Source organism: Hyla sarda, chromosome 1, assembly GCF_029499605.1.
Source record: "Hyla sarda isolate aHylSar1 chromosome 1, aHylSar1.hap1, whole genome shotgun sequence".
Lineage (NCBI taxonomy): Eukaryota > Metazoa > Chordata > Amphibia > Anura > Hylidae > Hyla > Hyla sarda.
In genome coordinates, this window is record NC_079189.1 from 294745061 (window position 1) to 294763033 (window position 17973).

Consider the following 17973-nt stretch of genomic DNA (forward strand, 5'->3'; position numbering starts at 1 on the left):
TTATGGGTAGGTTCACACTGCGCTTTTACGTATACATTTTATATACTTGAAAACGAAAAAGCTGAAATGGTAACGGATGCTAAAAATGGATGCTGCTGTATGGGTGGGTTCACATAGCGCATTTGCATAACATATACATTTTAATAAAGAGATGCTGCAGACCCCATTCACTTCTATGGCCAGAGTTCCCTAACGAATACTTTTTGGGACATATTCGCTATTTTTAGCAGACTCCAAACAGGGGGAGGGCGCTGTTGATTTTGTTTGTCCATAGAAGTGGGGTCAGCTGCCCCATATTTACAGTATAAGTCAGCATCCGTTTTTGGCGAGGTGTTGATGGATACGATTAAACAGGAACGCAGTGTGATAAATTTGATAAACCAGCTCTGAAATATGTCCAGCGCTGAAAGGGTGTTTGTGATTCCAGCTCTGGAGGGGGCGTGGCCACTTTATTAAGGACCCTTAAATACAGCTGATCCAGTGTGGCTCAGGTTTCCTGGAGGAGATGAGGACAGGTGTGCACCAAACTTTTGGAGGGAAATGTCAAGGAGCGTTTGTGGCCAAAGTAAGTGAACCTTGGGGTGTAATGGGGTGGAGGACACTTTGGCAGCATTTCCTGTGCTTTACTGCACCTCCATGTGCCAACAGTTATGGGCACACTGGCCCCAGATGTTTGGTGCTCATTGTATTGGCGGCCATGTTCTTTGTTACTCACTTGGGCTGTGTTCACACCTTCGTGTTTTGAGAACTGCAGAGATAAATGCATAAAAATAACACAAGACTTTATAGCATTGTGCTTTATGAGCAGCAGTGAGAAAACAGTTTGTCATAAACAATGTGGTTAATGGGTTATCCAGGAATAGGAAACACACAGCTGTTTCTTCCATCACCACTCCTGTCCTCCGGTTGTGTGGGGTTGCAGCTCCTTTCCATTGAAGTGAATGAAGCAAAGTTCACTCCACCATAAGGCAGTGTTTTGCTGTCGGGGCATGCTGGGAGTTGTAGTTTAGCAACAGCTGGAGGCACTCTGGTTGGGAAACACTGCTATAGGCAGGAATGCTGGGAGTTGTAGTTTAGCAACAGCTGGAGGCACTCTGGTTGGGAAACACTGCTATAGGCTGGAATGCTGGGAATTGTAGTTTAGCAAGAGCTGGAGGCACTCTGGTTGGGAAACTCTGCTGTAGGCAGGAATGCTGGGAGTTGTAGTTTAGCAACAGCTGGAGGCACTCTGGTTGGGAAACACTGCTATAGGCTGGAATGTTGGGAGTTGTAGTTTAGCAACAGCTGGAGGCACTCTGGTTGGGAAACACTGCTGTAGGCAGGCATGCTGGGAGTTGTAGTTTAGCAACAGCTGGAGGCACTCTGGTTGGGAAACACTGCTATAGGCTGGAATGCTGGGAGTTGTAGTTTAGCAAGAGCTGGAGGCACTCTGGTTGGGAAACTCTGCTGTAGGCAGGAATGCTGGGAGTTGTAGTTTAGCAACAGCTGGAGGCACTCTGGTTGGGAAACACTGCTATAGGCTGGAATGTTGGGAGTTGTAGTTTAGCAACAGCTGGAGACACTCTGGTTGGGAAACGCTGCTGTAGGCAGGAATGCTGGGAGTTGTAGTTCAGCAACAGCTGGAGGCACTCTGGTTGGGAAACACTGCTATAGGCTGGAATGCTGGGAGTTGTAGTTTAGCAACAGCTGGAGGCACTCTGGTTGGGAAACACTGCTGGAGGCAGGCATGCTGGGAGTTGTAGTTTAGCAACAGCTGGAGGCACTCTGGTTGGGAAACACTGCTATAGGCTGGAATGCTGGGAGTTGTAGTTTAGCAAGAGCTGGAGGCACTCTGGTTGGGAAACTCTGCTGTAGGCAGGAATGCTGGGAGTTGTAGTTTAGCAACAGCTGGAGGCACTCTGGTTGGGAAACACTGCTATAGGCTGGAATGTTGGGAGTTGTAGTTTAGCAACAGCTGGAGGCACTCTGGTTGGGAAACACTGCAATAGGCTGGAATGTTGGGAGTTGTAGTTTAGCAACAGCTGGAGACACTCTGGTTGGGAAACGCTGCTGTAGGCAGGCATGCTGGGAGTTGAAGTTTAGCAACAGCTGGAGGCACTCTGGTTGGGAAACACTGCTGGAGGCAGGCATGCTGGGAGTTGTAGTTTAGCAACAGCTGGAGGCACTCTCATTGGGAAACAATGCTGTAGGCAGGCATGCTGGGAGTTGTAGTTTAGCAACAGCTGGAGGCAGTCTGGGAAACACTGCTATAGGCAGGAATGCTGGGAGTTGTAGATTAGCAACAGCCGGAGGTACTCTGGTTTGGAAACACTGCTATAGGCAGGAATGCTGGGAGTTGTAGTTTTGCAACAGCTGGAGGCACTCTGGTTGGGAAACACTGCTGTAGGCAGGCATGCTGGGAGTTATAGTTTAGCAACAGCTGGAGGCACTCTGGTTGGGAAACACTGCTATAGGTAGGAATGCTGGGAGTTGTAGTTTTGCAACAGCTGGTTGGGACACACTGCCATAGGGGGAGATTTATCAAACCTTGTGTAAAGGAACAGGGATGGAGCAGTTGCCCATAGCAACCAGATTCCAGCTTTCTTTTCTAAAAAAAATAAAAGCTGGAATTTGGTTGTCATGGGCAACTGCTCCATTGCTCCTCTGTACAAGGTTTGAAGAATGGACACTGCTGTATGGGGGGGGGGGTTCAAAATCACTGCACCTGTTCTGCCTGTTTGGTCCTAAACAATCTGGTTATAGATTATCCAGGAATAGGAAAAACACAGCTGGTTTCTTCCTCAAACAGCACCACTCCTCTCCTGAGGTGCTTTGTGGTATTGCAGTTCAGGTCCATTGAAGTAAATGGAGCCAAATTTGTAATTCCCTAAGGCAGTGTTTGCCAACCAGGCAGCCTCCAGCTGTTGCAAAACTACAACACCCAGCATGCCCCGACACCTTAGGCAGTAAAGCAGTGATTCCCAACCGCGGTGCCGTGGCACACGTGTGTGCCGTTCGCCACTGGCCGTGGTGCCGCGGGATTTTGCCGTGATTTTTTTTTTTTATTGATTTTTTTATTGATTTTTTTTTAAAATATCCCGCCCCGGCCTGCGCGCTTATGACTGGCGGCGCAGGGGGGAAGGGAAGCCTGCGTGCGCACACAGCGTCCCCCTCCCCCTCCCCACTGCGTCCCCTGCGTCCCCTTCCCCCTGTGTCCCCCTCACTCTTCTACCTTGCGGTGCAGTGGGCCGAAAATGGGTCCCTGGATCGGAACGATCTTCACCTGCCGGACTCCCGTGCCTGCCGGACCTGCAAAGCTGCGCGGACCGGCTTGCTTAAGGTACTGTTCCCTTTCCACCCCTCTGTTACCCCTTCTCAACCCTGTCCAACCCCCCCCCCACTCCATCACCCGGGTCCACCGTATACCCCCCCTGTCGCCCATGTCCGCCCCCCCTGTCGCCCATGTCCGCCCCCCCTGTCGCCCATGTCCGCCCCCCCTGTCGCCCATGTCCGCCCCCCCTGTCGCCCATGTCCGCCCCCCCCTGTCGCCCATGTCCGCCCCCCCTGTCGTCGCCCATGTCCGCCCCCCCTGTCGTCGCCCATGTCCGCCCCCCCTGTCGTCGCCCATGTCCGCCCCCCCTGTCGTCGCCCATGTCCGCCCCCCCTGTCGTCGCCCATGTCCGCCCCCCCTGTCGTCGCCCATGTCCGCCCCCCCTGTCGTCGCCCATGTCCGCCCCCCCCTGTCGTCGCCCATGTCCGCCCCCCCTGTCGTCGCCCATGTCCGCCCCCCCTGTCGTCGCCCATGTCCGCCCCCCCTGTCGTCGCCCATGTCCGCCCCCCCTGTCGTCGCCCATGTCCGCCCCCCCTGTCGTCGCCCATGTCCGCCCCCCCTGTCGTCGCCCATGTCCGCCCCCCCTGTCGTCGCCCATGTCCGCCCCCCCTGTCGTCGCCCATGTCCGCCCCCCCTGTCGTCGCCCATGTCCGCCCCCCCTGTCGTCGCCCATGTCCGCCCCCCCTGTCGTCGCCCATGTCCGCCCCCCCTGTCGTCGCCCATGTCCGCCCCCCCTGTCGTCGCCCATGTCCGCCCCCCCTGTCGTCGCCCATGTCCGCCCCCCCTGTCGTCGCCCATGTCCGCCCCCCCTGTCGTCGCCCATGTCCGCCCCCCCTGTCGTCGCCCATGTCCGCCCCCCCTGTCGTCGCCCATGTCCGCCCCCCCTGTCGTCGCCCATGTCCGCCCCCCCTGTCGTCGCCCATGTCCGCCCCCCCTGTCGTCGCCCATGTCCGCCCCCCCTGTCGTCGCCCATGTCCGCCCCCCCTGTCGTCGCCCATGTCCGCCCCCCCTGTCGTCGCCCATGTCCGCCCCCCCTGTCGTCGCCCATGTCCGCCCCCCCTGTCGTCGCCCATGTCCGCCCCCCCTGTCGTCGCCCATGTCCGCCCCCCCTGTCGTCGCCCATGTCCGCCCCCCCCTGTCGTCGCCCATGTCCGCCCCCCCTGTCGTCGCCCATGTCCGCCCCCCCTGTCGTCGCCCATGTCCGCCCCCCCTGTCGTCGCCCATGTCCGCCCCCCCTGTCGTCGCCCATGTCCGCCCCCCCTGTCGTCGCCCATGTCCGCCCCCCCTGTCGTCGCCCATGTCCGCCCCCCCTGTCGTCGCCCATGTCCGCCCCCCCTGTCGTCGCCCATGTCCGCCCCCCCCTGTCGTCGCCCATGTCCCGCCCCCCCCTGTCGTCGCCCATGTCCGCCCCCCCCCTGTCGTCGCCCATGTCCGCCCCCCCCTGTCGTCGCCCATGTCCCGCCCCCCCCTGTCGTCGCCCATGTCCGCCCCCCCCCTGTCGTCGCCCATGTCCCGCCCCCCCCTGTCGTCGCCCATGTCCGCCCCCCCTGTCGTCGCCCATGTCCGCCCCCCCTGTCGTCGCCCATGTCCGCCCCCCCCTGTCGTCGCCCATGTCCGCCCCCCCTGTCGGTCGCCCATGTCCGCCGCCCCCCTGTCGTCGCCCATGTCCGCCCCCCCTGTCGTCGCCCATGTCCGCCCCCCCCCCTGTCGTCGCCCATGTCCGCCCCCCCTGTCGTCGCCCATGTCCGCCCCCCCCCTGTCGTCGCCCCATGTCCGCCCCCCCCTGTCGTCGCCCATGTCCGCCCCCCCCTGTCGTCGCCCATGTCCGCCCCCCCCCCTGTCGTCGCCCATGTCCGCCCCCCCTGTCGTCGCCCATGTCCGCCCCCCCTGTCGTCGCCCATGTCCGCCCCCCCTGTCGTCGCCCATGTCCGCCCCCCCCCCCCCCCGGTCCGCCCCCCCCCCCCCCCCCCCCGGTCACCCATGTCCGCCGCCCCCCCCGCCCCCGGTCACCCATGTCCGCCGCCCCCCCGCCCCCGGTCACCCATGTCCGCCGCCCCCCCCCCCCCCGGTCACCCATGTCCGCCGCCCCCCCCCCCCCCCCCCGGTCACCCATGTCCGCCCCACCCCCCCCCCCCCGGTCACCCATGTCCGCCCCACCCCCCCCCCCCCGGTCACCCATGTCCGCCCCCCCCCCGGTCACCCATGTCCGCCCCCCCCCCCCCCCCCCTCCGGTCACCCATGTCCGCCATCCCCCCCCCCCCCCCGGTCACCCATGTCCGCCCCCCCCCATTTAAAAAAAGTTCGGCGCCTAATAGATTTGTTTTGCAGGTTTAACGGTGAAGAATTGTGTGTGGAAGAAAAAGTGATGATGGCCCGGACCAGATGGAGAAGAGAAGGCAACATTGCAAATTAGAGAAGACGTCATTGGTGAGTTGCTGTATAAAGCAGCACTTTTAAACTACATACCACTGATAAATAGATATAGTGCATTGCATTTTTTTTACCATTCTCCCCCCCTTTTTTTTTTTTTTTTGCTTGTCAACCTCTGTAGCGGTGCCCCGCGGATTATTTTTTTTTCGAGGTGTGCCCCGACCCGAAAAAGGTTGGGTAACACTGCTGTAGAGGAATGCTGGGAGTTGTTTTAGCAACAGCTGGAGGCAGCCTGGGTGTGGAGCACTGCTGTAGGCAGGCATGCTGGGGGGTTGTAGTTTTGCTAAAGCTGGTTGGAAAATACTGCCATAGGGGGAGATTTATCAAACCTTGTGCAAAGGAACAGTGAGTGGAGCAGTTGCCCATAGCAACCAATAAGATTCCAGCTTCCCTTTCTGAAAAATGAAAGCTGGAATCTGGTTGTCATGGCAACTGCTCCATTGTTCCTCTGTACAAGGTTTGAAAAATGGACGCTGCTGTATGGGTGAGTTCACTCTGAGCTTTTGCTTTGGTGTAAGGTATGTAATTAACCCCTTGGGGACGGAGCCCATTATAACCCTAAGGATGGGAGCATTTTTTGAAATTCTGACCACTGTCAGTTTAAGCATTAATAACTCTGGGATGCTTTTACTATTCATTCTGATTCAGAGATTGTTTTTTCGTGAGATTCTACTTTGTAAGTGGTAAATTTTTGTCGATACTTGCATCATTTCTTGGTGAAAAATTTCATTTTTCTAAGGGCTGGGTTCACACTACGTTTTCTCCCATACGGGAGCGCATACGGCAGGGGGGAGCTAAAACCTCGCACTCCCGTATGTCATTCATTTCAACGAGCCGGCCGGAGTGAAACGTTCGGTCCGGTCGGCTCATTTTTGCGCTGTATGCGCTTTTACAACCGGACCTAAAACTGTGGTCAACCACGGTTTGAGGTCCGGTCGTAAAAGCGCATACGACGCAAAAATGAGCCGACCGAAACGTTTCACTCCGGCCGGCTCATTGAAATGAATGACATACGGCGGCGCATACGAAGGCATACGGGAGCGCGAGGTTTTAGCTCCCCCTGCCGTATGCGCTCCCGTATGGGAGAAAAGGTAGTGTGAACCCACCCTAACTTTGAAGCTCTCTGCTTGTAAGGAAAATAAACATTCTAAATATTTTGATTCACATATACAATATGTCTACTTTGTTTGCATCATAAAGTTGACATGTTTTTACTTTTGGAAAACATCAGAGGGCTTCAAAGTTCAGAAGCAATTTTCCAATTTTTCACAAAATTTTCTAAATCGGAATTTTTTTAGGGGCCAGTTAAGTTTTGAAGTGGATTTGAAGGCCTTCATATTAGAAATACCCCATAAATGACCCCATTATAAAAACTGCACCCCTCAAAGTATTCAAAATGACATTCAGTAAGTTTGTTAACCCTTTAGGTGTTTCACAGGAATAGCAGCAAAGTGAATTCAAAATCTTAATTTTTTACACTTGCATGTTCTTGTAGACCCAGATTTTGAAATTTTACAAGGGGTAAAAGGAGAAAAAGCCCCCCAAAATTTGTAACCCAATTTCTCTCGAGTAAGGAAATACCTCATATGTGTATGTCAAGTGTTCAGCGGGCGCAGTAGAGGGCTCAGAAGGGAAGGAGCGACAATGGGATTTTGGAGAGTGAGTTTTGCTGAAATGGTTTTTGGGGGCATGTCGCATTTAGGAAGCCCCCATGGTGCCAGAACAGCAAAAAAAACACATGGCATACTATTTTGGAAACTACACCCCTCAAGGCACGTACAAGGGGTCCGGTGAGCTGTTGCAAGACTACAACTCCCAGCATGTACGGTCTGTCAGTGCACTCTGGCAGTTGTAGTTTTGCAACAGCTGGAGGCACACGGGTTGGAACCACTGAGTTAGGAAACAGATTCTAGCTCAGTGTTTCCAACCAATGTGCCTACAGCTGTTGCAAAACTACAATTCCCAGCATGCCCGTACAGTCAGGGATGCTGGGCGTGTAGTTCTGCAATATCTGACCCTTCAGATGTTGCAGAACTACAACTCCCAGCATGCCTGGACAGTCTGGGCATGCTAGGAGTTGTAGTTATGCAACAACTGGGGAAGAACAGTGGCCTCCAAACTGTATCCCTCCAGATGTTGCAAAACTACAACTCCAAGCATGCCCAGACTGTCCAGGCATGCTGGGAATTGTAGTTCTGCAACATCTGAAGGGCCAGATATTGCAGAACTACACGCCCAGCAATCCCTGACTGTCTGGGCATGCTGGGAGTTGTAGTTTTGCAACATCTGGAGGGCTACAGTTTGGAGACCACCATATAGTGGTCTCCAAACTGTGCCACTTCAGATGTTGCAAAACTACAACTCCCAGTATGCCCAGACAGCCTTTGGCTGTGTGTGCATGCTAGGAGTTGTAGTTTTGCAGCTTTTAGAAGGCCACAGTGAAGATCACTTATCACGATCTTCATTGCAGCCTTCTCAGCCGCACTTTCCGACCCCCGCTCCTCCTGCTCGTGCCGCTGCTCCGGGATGCCGCCTCCGCCGCCTCCTCCGGTCCGGGTAAGCCGGGCCATGTCCCCTACCTCGCCGCCTGTGTTCCCCCCGCTCTGTACCGACTTCGATCGGTGCGCAGAGCGGAGCGAAATGAACTCTAACCCCCCCGCCCCCCTCCTGCCATTGGTGGTCAGCCTGACCGACCAATGGCAGGGGATTGGAGGGGGGTGGCAACATTGCCACCTCGCTCCTATGCTTTAGGCTGGTCGGAGCGGTCTCTGACAGCTCCGATCAGTCTTATTTTCCGGGAGATCGGGTCACCAGTGACCCGATTTGACCGGATCGCGGTAAATCGCAGGTCTGAATTGACCTGCGATTTGCTGCGATCGCCGATATGGGGGGGGGGGGGGGTCTCAGGACCCCCCTAGGCATTGCCACGGGATGCTTGCTGATAGATATCAGCAGGCATCCCGGTCCGATCACCGCCCGGCGAGCGGCAGTGATCGGAAATGCCGAGGGCGTATGGATACGCCCTCTGTCCTTAAGTGACGGGACGCGAGGGCGTATGCATATGCCCTTCGTCCCCAAGGAGTTAAATAGAAATAAAACATAAGTTATAAGAGACCTCCTCATGACCTCGATCGCAGTCATTGGCCGGTAAATTTTGACCAGCGAATCACGGCGCTCACGGGCCAGTTTGGCTTCCAGGGGCACGGAAGATAAGGATGATGTAAATGTCTCTGAAAATGTCAGAGGGTTAGCCTGTGATTTTTCATGTGACAAATTTAGACACAAAAGTCTAAATGGTTTGATTCCCCTCAGAGCGAGTAGGTTAGGGGGAAAAATATATACCTGCTGATCAATAATTGTTACTGATCAGCAATACATGAAATAATAAATGAAATAGAGTAATGCTCCTTTCACACTGCCGTTAGTGCGGTTAGTGCAAGCAACGTATTTTCCTCCCGCTATATTCGGCCACAATAACAGGAGTTCTAACAGACGCTAGTGGAATCCCACTCAAGTGAATGGGGGATCCTCTTTGCCCGTTATGACTCCCGTTAGGCTCCGTTACAATAACGGACATTAAGGGCAGTTAAAGTGGGGGCAAAAAAAAAACCTTAATGTCCGTTTGTAACGGAACCACTTACATAGTGTGAAAGAAGCCTAAGGGGGAGATTTATCAAAAAGCTCTCTGAAGGTAAAGTCGCTGAGTTTCCCATAGCAACCAATCAAATCTTTCATTTTTAATAGGCGTCTGAAAAATGAGTCATCTGATTGGTTGCTATGGGCAACGTTTCCTCTGGACAGGTTTTGATAAATCTCCCCTATAATACTACATTTACACACACCTTTTATACGGTTACTCTCTCCCCACATAAAAATTTAGCCCGTAGGCAGGGGCCCCATCAGGGGGGTACAACCGATACCCGGCGCCTTTTTCATTTTTTGTTTTTATGGCTCCAGTGGAGCAGCCGCTATACACAGTTAGCATAATGAAGGTGCAGTTCGCAGGCACGTCCGCTGCGCTATAATCGGCATGCCCCGCCATCTCAGTAGTGCTGCCTGCTGGGGAGGAGCTGAAGCGTACCGGATGAATAGGCCTAGACACCTTGGAGAAGAGCCTACCCTGAGCTGAATGCACCCCGGCCGACCGTGAGGGTACTTAGTAGTATAAGCATGGGTGGGGTGGGTTCCAATGGAGTGTTGGTGTAAATACGGAATGACAGTGGCAGGCAGCTGGGTCCTGGGGACTGAGGTCTGCAATTATATGGGAGCAACTGTTAGCATGTGGTGATATGGGGGTATAGTTGTCGAAGGGCCCCTCTTTGCCGACAGTTGCTCCCATATAGTTGTAGGTCACAGTCCCCAGGTATGTCGCCATCTGAGAGGGGCCTACAACAACTATATTAACAGGGGGCCTACCCAGACTAAATGAACTAACTCGTATACATTGGGTGTACCTGTACAGCAGTCTTTCCCAACCAGGGTGCCTCCAGCTGTTGCAAAACTACAACTCCCAGCATGCCCAGACTGCATTTGGAACATGAATATGAACTATATGCCTCTGGAACTTGGAAATGAGAAATGTGGACAGGACCAGGGAGAGACAAATGAAAGGGGTGACTGATGGCCATCATGGAGGGGGGGGGGGGGGATGATTATGAATTATGTACTCATGTGAACTGTGAACAGGGCAAAAAGAAAGGGGTGACTGATGGCCATCATGGGAGAGGGGGGGGTGGTGATTATGAATTAAGTGTGCCTAACTATGGAAATCAGAGATGTGAATAAGGCAGGGGAAAAAGAAAGGCGTGATGGCCATCATGGAGGGGGGCGGAAATGTGACACGAGGGGGGGGGGGGGCGAAAATGTGACACGAGGGGGGGGGGCGGAAATGTGACACGAGGGGGGGGGGGGCGGAAATGTGACACGAGGGGGGGGGGGGCAGAAATGTGACACGAGGGGGGGGCGGAAATGTGACATTGTGGAATTGACATAAAAAGGGTTGATGTGAAAAAGGGGGGTGTGGACATAAAATTGCGGAATATCGTAATCTAGGAGCCAGCAAAATAAATTAGTGGCCAGGTTCTGAGGTAAATATAGAACAGTGAGGACTATTTGAGTGTGTTTTCACATACTTTTATATTTACTTTTTTAGTTGTATCTTGATTTTTATTTCATTTTATGTTGTCATTTTTTACTCTTATTCAACTTGACTGCAGAGCCAGTGCAATGTGTGCATGCCTGTTTTATTACTTTTACTTCTTGCCTACTGTTTGGGTGTATCCATCAAGGTGGAGAACCCTGCTTAAAATATCCATGATGAGCCCCACTAATTTTATACTATTTACACACACATAAGATGCCATATACCGTATACTCGAGTATAAGCCGACCCGAATATAAGCCGAGGCCCCTAATTTCACCCCAAAATCCCAGGAAAAGTTATTGACTCGAGTATAAGCCTAGGGTGGGAAATACATCATCCCCGTCATCATCCAGACCCCCGTCATTAACACCCACCCCCCCCCTTCATCATCCCCTTGTCATCATCCCACCACCCCCTTCATCATCCCCTTGTCATCATCCCACCACCCCCTTCATCATCCCCTTGTCATCCTCACCACATGTCATCAGCCCCCCACCATCATCACCGCTTGTCAATGTCTGATAAAGGTCTTCAACCTGCGGACCTCCAGATGTTTCAAAACTACAACTCCCAGCCATCGGCTGTCCGGGCTTGCTGGGAGTTGTAGTTTTGAAACCTCTGGAGGTCTGCAGGTTTAAGACCACTGCGGCCTTCGACATCATCCAGCCCCCCCCCCCCCTCACCCCTTTTAGTTTTGTACTCTCCGCCGCTCGGCGGGACGTTAGGGTGCGCTGGTCCGGTGCTGCAGGACTGTCTGGTGGGATAGTGGTTCTGGGCTGCCATCTTCACCGGGGGGCCTCTTCTCCACGCTTCGGGCCCGGATTAGAGGCGTTGCCTTGACGACGATGCAGAGGGACGTTGGAAATGAACGTCCCTCTGCGTCGTCGTCAAGGCAACGGGACTATTCCGTGGCCGAGCCCGAAGCGCGGAGAAGAGGCCCCCCGGTGAAGATGGCAGCCCGGAACCACTATCCCACCAGACAGTCCTGCAGCACCGGACCAGCGCACCCTAACGTCCCGCCGAGCGGAGGGGAGTACAGAACTAAAGGGGTGAGAGGCGGGGGGGGCTGGATGATGTCGAAGGCCGCAGTGGTCTTCAACCTGCGGACCTCCAGAGGTTTCAAAACAACTCCCAGCAAGCCCAGACAGCCGATGGCTGCCCGGGCTTGCTGGGAGTTGTAGTTTTGAAACCTCTGGAGGTCCGCAGGTTGAAGACCACTGAGGGCGGAGAGTTCACTCGAGTATAAGCCGAGGGGTGTGTTTTCAGCACGAATCGTGCTGAAAAACTCGGCTTATACTTGAGTATATACGGTATGCGTCATCCACAGGTAAATACCAGTGCGTCATCCACAGGTAAATACCAGTGCGTCATCCACAGGCAAATACCAGTGCGTCATCCACAGGCAAATACCAGTGCGTCATCCACAGGCAAATACCAGTGCGTCATCCACAGGCAAATACCAGTGCGTCATCCACAGGCAAATACCAGTGCGTCATCCACAGGCAAATACCAGTGCGTCATCCACAGGCAAATACCAGTGCGTCATCCACAGGCAAATACCAGTGCGTCATCCACAGGCAAATACCAGTGCGTCATCCACAGGCAAATACCAGTGCGTCATCCACAGGCAAATACCAGTGCGTCATCCACAGGCAAATACCAGTGCGTCATCCACAGGCAAATACCAGTGCGTCATCCACAGGCAAATACCAGTGCGTCATCCACAGGCAAATACCAGTGCGTCATCCACAGGCAAATACCAGTGCGTCATCCACAGGCAAATACCAGTGCGTCATCCACAGGCAAATACCAGTGCGTCATCCACAGGCAAATACCAGTGCGTCATCCACAGGCAAATACCAGTGCGTCATCCACAGGCAAATACCAGTGCGTCATCCACAGGCAAATACCAGTGCGTCATCCACAGGTCCCAATTTGTCAGGATGTAATTTTCTCTACATTATAAGGCAAATTTTACGGAATATAACGTTATCGATAAATAATATTGTTCTAAAGTTTTTGTTTTATTAGTTGTGTTATTTGTATCCTCCCGACCTATGTGGATGCTTGCATGCAGAATATTCTCTATAAAAACTTATTGAAACTATAAACAGGGTACCATCCTATGTGTATTCGGCTTAAAAAATGTGGCTCTCAAAATAAATTTCAATCGTGGTTTTGGCGAGATTTGGCTCATTTGGTAAAAAAAAGGTTGCCCACTACTGTACTAGAAGAAAAAAATGGAAAGTGGTCAATAGTCCCATCAGCACAAAAAATGTCCCTCATAAATCCATGTATACAGAGAGTTATAGGAGTCAGAAAAGAATTATATAAGCCTATTTGTCTTACAAAAATATCATTTTTTACAAGTAGTAACATAAAACAACCTATAAATTGGGTATTATTGTAATTGTATGTACCTTAAATTAGAAATGAATGGAGGGGGCGCGGTGGCCGCATCAACAGTCATCGGCCATGGTGCACAATTCTCTCCGTGTGCCGAATAACTGGGTGCCGCACCGGAGATCGTGGGGGTCCCGCGATCTAACATCTTAGGTTTGGGGTGGAGTACCCCTTTAAGTGGTTAAGGGTATTAAATTATAAAGGTACATAAAATTACAATGGTACCCAATTGATAGGTTGTTTTATGGTACTACTTGTAAAAAATTATAACTATTTATGACAATAAATATCTTCTTCTGACTCCTATAACTTATTTTTCTGTATACAGGGATGTATGAGGGGCATTTTTTGTGCTGATGGGACTTTTTGACACCATTATATTAACCCCTTTTAAGGAAATTTTTTTTTTTTTTGCATTTTCATTTTTCCTTTCTTGCCTTCTAAAAGCCATAACACGTTACATTTTCCACTTATAGACCCATATGGGACTTTTTTTGTGCCACCAATTGTACTTTGTAATGAAATCAGTAATTTTGAGTCTATGGAAAAAATTGTGGGGTAAAATTTAATAAAAACCATAATTTTGCAACTTTTGGGGGTTCATACGATTAAAATGGTAATTAATTCATACTAAAGTTTTACTTCATGGTTCAAAAAAATATATATAGTTCCTAGAGTTGGGGAGGACTTGGGTGTGGAGTAGACTGGCCCTAGTGGGGGGAATCAGAGGTGGGCCCCTGGGGTGGGGGGGGGGCCTATGCCTTGATCAGTGTAAGGGGCCCCGAAATTTCTGACAGCAGCCCTGAGCATAGGGCACTGTTATCCAAACAGGGAGCCTCCAGCTGTTGCAAAACTATAACTCCCAGCATGGCCAGACAGCCTTTGATGGTCCAGGCATGCTGGGAGTTGTAGTTTAGCAAAAGCTGGATTCTCCCTCTTTGGGAACCACCACCCTACGGGCTATTTATATTTTCTTATGGGGAGGTACTGTTTTACCCACCAAACCCCCCCATGATCCAGTGATAAGGTGTCCTCTAGAACAGTGGTTCTCAACCTTTTTAGCGACTGTACCCACAAAGGCTGAAAGCATGTCTGCGGGTACTCCTCAAGCGGAACTTGCGCGCGAGGGGTACCCGTGGACAAAAGGCGTGTGCTTTCCTTTATACTAATGCGATACTTAATCCCCTTGTTCCATTATTCCCCCCCTCCCTCTGATGCCCTTTTGCCATTATCCCCCTCCATCTTAAGCTGCTTTCACACTATAAAATTAATCCGTTTTAAAGATCCGTTTGATGTTCCGTTATGAAAACCCTGAAAATCGGCCATTAAACGTCCTTTAGAAAATCCCATACATCTGTTGTAAAAATCCCATAGACTATAATGGGATTTTCTATGATCCGTTTCAATCTGTTATAGTCCGTTATTAATAACGGACATTATTTTGTAACGGGAGAATGAACGGAAGAACTAGTGCATGCACTATTTCTCCCGTTACTATCTTCCGTCACAAAATAACGGACTAGAACTGATTAAAACGGGATCATGTAAAAATCCCATAGACTATAATGGGATTTTCTAACGGACGTTTAATGGCAGATTTTCAGGGTTTTCATAACGGAACATCAAACAGATCTTTAAAACGGATGAATTTTATAGTGTGAAAGCAGCTTAAGATGGAGGGGGGATAATGGCAAAAGGGGATTAAGGGGGATTAATCACACCCTATATTAATCCCCTTGTGCTTTTATTATCAGATATGGCAAAAAGGGAAACGGAGGGGGGGGGTAATCAAATTTAGTGACTATTTTTTTTTTACACTTTTTTTTTTACACTTTTTTTTTTTTATAGCACACGGGCATTAGAATAGAGGGGGGAGGGATAATGGCACGAGGGGGTCAGAGGGAGCGAGGATAGTAATCACCCCCCTCCATATTATTCCCCTTGTAACCGTATGGACCTACAGAATAAAGATATGGTGTCATTTTTACAGGAAAGCGTACTGTATAGAATCGGAAGCCCCAAAAGTTACAAAATGGGTTGCTTTTTTTTAATTTTTTTCAATTTTGCCCCACAAATATAAATTTTTCTGGTTTTGCGATTAAAAAGTTTTGTCATTAAAAAGTACAATTGGTGGCGCAAAAAATAAGCCCGCATATTGATCTGTAGGTGCAAAATTGATAGTGTTATTATTTTTAGAAGGTGATGAGCAAAAAACGAAAATGCAAAAACTGAAAAACTCTGTGGGGTTAAAATGACTTGGGTGCCATGGTTTTTGCATGGAGAAGTAGAGAAAATTCTGCAATGTGAACATAGCCATAGCCTACGTTCACACAGCGCAAGGTCCGTGCGGAATTCCGCATAAATATTCTGCATCGCACAACAATCGCCCCTGCAGCAACTTCTACTGCGGAAATCCTTATTCTGACACCAGTAACAACATTGAACCTGTTCTGTTCTCGTGGATTCCTCTCAGAAATGCATTGCTGTCTGAGGCAGAGCATTTGTGAGCAGTTCTAGCGTGTTCTGCCAGTGCTCCGCTGTGTGGAATGTCTGTTTGGACATTTAACCGTGCAGACATTCCTGTGTGAACATGGCCATAGGGGGAGATTTGTCAAACCTTGTGCAGGAGCAGTTGCCCATAGCAACCAACTGGATTTCAGCTTTTATTTTTAGAAAGGCTTTAAAAAAAAATGAAAGCTGGAATCTGGTTATCATGGTCAGCTGTTCCTCTGCACAAGATTTGAAAAACGTACACTGCTGTCTGGCTGAGCTCACTCTGCGCTATTCCATATAACATATGTTTTATTTGCGTAACGTATAAGGCATCAGCATTTTCTACCTTAAAACGCATGATCAGCATTGATCACGGCGTCTAAAGGGTTAATGAGCTGCGGGATTGCTTCTGATAATAGCCGTCTCTCACCGCTTATGAAATGGGCACAGCTCCTGCACTTCATGGCCATGTAACGGTTAAACCCTTGGAGGCGGAGCCCATTATGACTCTAAGGACGGGAGCATTTCTTTTTTCAAATCTGACCTCTATCACTTTAAGCATTAATAACTCTGGGATGCTTTTACTTATAAACTTGATTCCGAGATTGTTTTACGTGACATATTCTACTTTGTTAGTGGTAAATTTTCGTTGATACTTGCATCATTTCTTGGTGAAAAATTCCAAAATTTGATGAGAAAATTGGAAATTTAGCATTTTTCCAACCTTGAAGCTTGTAAGTAAAATAGACATAGCAAATAAATTATATATTGATTCACATATACAATATGTCCACTTTGCTTTATTAAGTTGACATTTTTATTACTTTTGGAAGACATCAGAGGGCTTCAAACTTAAGCAGCAATTTTCAAATTTTTCACACAATTTTCAAAATCTGAATTTTTGAAGGACTAGTTCAGTTTTGAAGTGGATTTGAAGGGCCTTCATATGAGAAATACCCCACAAATGACCCAATAATAAAAACTGCACCCCTCAAAGTAGTCAAAATGACTTTCAGAAAGTTTAACCCTTCAGGTGTTTCAGAGGAATAGCAGCAAAGTGAAGGAGAAAATTCAAAATCAGGGGTCCAGTGAGCCTTAACTCCACACAGGTGTTTGACAACTTTTCGTTCAAGTTGGATGTGTAAATGAAGAAAATAGTTTTTTCACTAAAGTGCAGTTTTTTCCCTCCAAATTTACAATTTTTACAAAGGGTAATGGGAGAAAATGCCCCCCAAAATTTGTAACCCCGTCTCTTGAGTATGGAAATACCCCATGTTAGGATATAAAATGCTCTGCGTGCAAACTGCAATGCTCAGAGGAGTCACAGTTGGCTTTTGGAAAGCAAATTTTGCTGAAAAGGTTTTTAGGGGGCATGTCTCATTTAGGAAGCCCTTATGGGGCCAGAACAGCAAAAAAAAAAACCACATGGCATACTATTTTGGAAACTACACCCCTCAAGGAACGTAACAAAGGGTACAGGGAGCCTTAACACCTCACAGGTGTTTGACGACTTTTTGTTAGTCGGATGTGTAAATGAAGAAAAACATTTTTTTTTCCCCCAAATTTACATTTTTACAAGGGGTAATAGGAGAAAATGCTCCCCAAAATTTGTAACCCCATTTCTTCTGTATATGGAAATACCCCATGTGTGGACTACAAGTGCTCTGCTGGCGCACTACAAGTGCTCTGCTGGCGCACTACAAGTGCTCTGCTGGCGCACTACAAGTGCTCTTCTGGCGCACTACACTCAATTGTTCTGGCACTATGGGGGCTTTGTAAACACACGTGGCCTTCAATTCCAGACAAAATTTCTCTCCAAAATCCCAATGGTGCTCCTTCTCTTCTGAGAATTGATGTTCTTACTCAGAAGAAAGGGGGTTACAAATTTTATTTTTTTTTTGTGGGGGGGGGGGGGGGGGGGCTTTTTTTTCCAATTTTCCCTTGTGAAAATGAAAAATTTAGGGCAACTCCAGCATTTTAGTGAAAAAAAGTTTTCTTCATTTTCCCATCCAACTTTAATGAAAATTCGTCAAACATCTGTGGGGTGTTAAGGCTCACTGTGTAATTTCCAAAATGAGGTCACACGTGGGTATTTTTTTGTGGTTGTCAGAACCGCTGTAAAATCAGCCACCCCTGTGCAAATCACCAATTTAGGCCTCAAATGTACATAGTGCGCTCTCACTCCTGAGCCTTG

The 17973-nt window shown here is 50.1% G+C and overlaps 1 long non-coding RNA gene across 2 annotated transcripts in view; it reads left to right on the top strand.

Moving 5' to 3' along the window:
• The first annotated feature begins 451 nt into the window (after positions 1-451).
• LOC130267760 (uncharacterized) overlaps positions 452-17973 on the top strand; it is a 42835-nt gene continuing 25313 nt past the window's right edge. For both annotated transcript variants that reach the window (XR_008843274.1, XR_008843273.1), the window contains exon 1: positions 452-565. This is a non-coding gene — a long non-coding RNA (uncharacterized LOC130267760). The remainder of the gene's footprint in view (positions 566-17973) is intronic.